Raw genomic sequence first — 3099 nt, 5'->3', positions numbered from 1 at the left:
CTATAGAACTGGGAGGTTTCAATTAAAGTGCAGCTGCTCACGGATCTCCAGTGTGAGCTGCAGTTACCGTATAGCACCGAAATTTGGTAGACATGCTAATGCATTAATGCGAAATCGATTTACGCAAGAAAAAGTTTAGTTCCAGTTTTGGCCACCAGGTGCAAGTCTAGCGCTGTACGCCGTTTGTCTCCAGTATGGCATCCACGGTCTCAATCTCATAACGTGAGTGAACAGTATGGCTGTCGAAAAGAGAGACCGTGCACTGTTAGTGGAAATGTCTTATGTCAACTGCAGCAATTACAGTGCTGCACTGAGAGAATATCGCCGACTGAAAGGTCTGAGGAGAGCCTCTATGTCAGTAAGTGGTTTAAAGTAGGTGATAAAGAAATTCGAAAACATGCTTGAGCTTGGTGTTGTATCTGGAAGAGGACGACGTCGAATCTCGGTAGAAGTTACTGACAGTGCAGTACGTGCCCCGAGCAGAGCTAGTGCTCGTGCACTGTCACGAGAATCGTCCATCTCATAGTCAACAATATGGAAAGTTTTGCGGCCTATCTTCTATTGGTATCCGTGCAAGATCCAGACGGTGCAGCAACTGAAACCTCTGATCCCCACCAACGTTCTCAATTTGCCCATCGATTTCTGGCACGGGTCGAAGATGATGCCATGTGGCTGGGCAATACTCTATTGAGTGATGAGGCACATTTTGCACTACGGGATCATTAAATATACAGAGCTTGCCGAATTTGGGGTACTGTTAAACAGCATGTTGTATACGAAGAGCCATTGTGCTCGCCATGTGACTATTTGTTGTCGATTTCCGTCTGTCAGGTGTGTAGTGACGTCTACAAGTTATCGAGCTCTCTTCTGCAGCAAGTGATACCCGCTTTGGAAGAGCACAACTGTGTGGAAACCACTGATTTCATGCAAGATGCGGAAATACCTCACGCCACTCGCCCAGTGAAAGATCTGCTTAATGCAAAATTTCACGAACACGTTATCTCAAAAGGTTTACCAGACAGATGGCCTGCGAGATCACCTGATCTGAATCCATGTGACATGGCTCTGTGGATATCTAGAAGAACACGTTTACCAGGGACACGTTCGACCTCTACCTGATCTGAAGGCAATTATACGGGAGCATGTTTCTCAGATTCCACCGGAACTGCTGCGAGCAACTGTTGATCACGTCGTTTCACCGATGCATGTTGAAGCGACGATTAATAATAAAAGTAACATTATCCCTTCCTCACCTGTTTCACATTTTCTGCCACGTCCCGTTCCTGACCCATTTCTATACGTCCTCTCGAATTCATAGCGCTAGGTTTGCACCTGGTGCCCAAAGTGGAACTAACTTTTTTCCGGTGTAAATCGATTCTGCATTAACGCATAAGGATACATACCAAGTTCCACTGCCATACTATAATTACCGCACGCACTGGACTTCTATGAGTAGCTGCACCGTAATTATAGCCACTCGGTATACATGGTGTTTAATGTAAGAGTCGTGCAGGCCGCTGTGGTCGAGCGATTCTAGGCGATCAGTCAGGACCCATGCGGCTGCTACGGTCGCCTGTTCGACTGCTGCCTCGGGAATGGATGTGTGTGATGTTTCTAGGTTAGTTAGGTTAAAGTAATTCTAAGTCTAGGAGACTGATGACCTCAGATGTTAAGTCCTATGGCGCTTAGAGCCATTTGAACCATTTTTAAGAGTCGTCAGGTGCATTTTCTCTGGTGTTTCAGCAGATGTTTACAATTTCATTGTCGCATTGTATAACTGGAGCCAGCCCAAACAAATAGTGCGTATCACGTCTTTCATGCGGCAACGGCCTTGCCGCAGTGGAGACACCGATTCCCGTCAGATCACCGAAGTTAAGCGCTGTCGGGCGTGGCCCGTACTTGGATGGGTGACCATCCGGGCCACCATGCTCTGTTGCCAATTTTTCGGGGTGCACTCAGCCTCGTGATGCCAACTGAGGAGCTACTCGGCCGAATAGTAGCGGTTCCGGTCAAAGAAAACCATATTATCGACCGGGAGTGCGGTGTGCTGACCACACGCCCCTCCTATCCGCGTCCTCACCTGAGGATGACACGGCGGTCGGATGGTCCCGATGGGCCACTTGTGACCTGAAGACGGGGTGCTTTTTTTATGTCTTTCATGCGATGCCTAATGCCGACGGAAAATTTCCCGTTACAAACAGAGTAGTCCCATATTAGTCTAGTGCGATAATTTTTCAATCTACGTGTATTAACAGAGACAGTAAAGTTCGAAGAATAACCAGTAATCCAGCAGTGACAGCACTGCCCTGGCGCGCGCCAACTGCCACCGCCAAGCACGTAGCTCTACTGAATCTCTGTTTATTCTTCGCGTTTTACTGTCGCCTTTAATACACGTCGATAAAACGAATATTGGACTAGACTAATTTGGGAGCGCACTATCGAATGGACACGGAAAACTCCGATTTCAAAATAATTTTCTCTGCAGCGCTGTCTGTTGTCTGTTGTCATTAGGCTTCACATCAAAAGGCGTGTCTGCCTCCGTAGCGGTAGCGTTACCGCCTGCCACGCAGGGGGCCCGGGTTCGATTGCCGGCAGGGGACTGGGTGTTGTGTATCCTTATTTTCATCATCATTGACTCGCAAGTTGCCGATGTGGCGTCACCTAAGAAGGACTAGCCATACGGCGGCCGAACTCCCCCGAATGGGGCCTCCCGGCCAACAATGCCATACGCTCATTTCGTTACATGAAAGGCGTGACGAGCAGTAATTGTTTGAGCTGGCTCCAGCTACACACTGCAAGAACGAAATTTACAAATATCCGCCGAAACACAGGAGACAATGCTTCTGACGAGGCTTAGGAGAGACAGCCGGTATGCCATCGTCCGTTTCATTGTCATTATGATGACAGAGTGTCTGGGCTTATGGGTTCGATTCGTTTACTGGTTTCACATAAGACCAAAACTTCTTGCGGTTTTAACTTGCGATTCTCGACTTTCCTTCGTTTTGGTCCCTCTAGCGGTGTACAAATGTACTGTGGAGCGAAGATTTCGTGTGTAGCAGAACTGCACAATTACCTCGAAACAAACAAATACACTACAAC

General features: G+C 47.9%; 1 pseudogene; it reads left to right on the top strand.

The window, feature by feature from the left end:
- Positions 1-1821: 1821 nt before the first annotated feature.
- On the top strand, positions 1822-1939 carry LOC124596815 (annotated as a pseudogene).
- The last annotated feature ends 1160 nt before the right edge of the window (positions 1940-3099 follow it).

The sequence above is a fragment of the Schistocerca americana genome, chromosome 2 (genome assembly GCF_021461395.2).
Source record: "Schistocerca americana isolate TAMUIC-IGC-003095 chromosome 2, iqSchAmer2.1, whole genome shotgun sequence".
Lineage (NCBI taxonomy): Eukaryota > Metazoa > Arthropoda > Insecta > Orthoptera > Acrididae > Schistocerca > Schistocerca americana.
The sequence above is the reverse complement of the archived record's forward strand: the minus strand, read 5'-3'. Positions and strand labels throughout refer to the sequence as shown.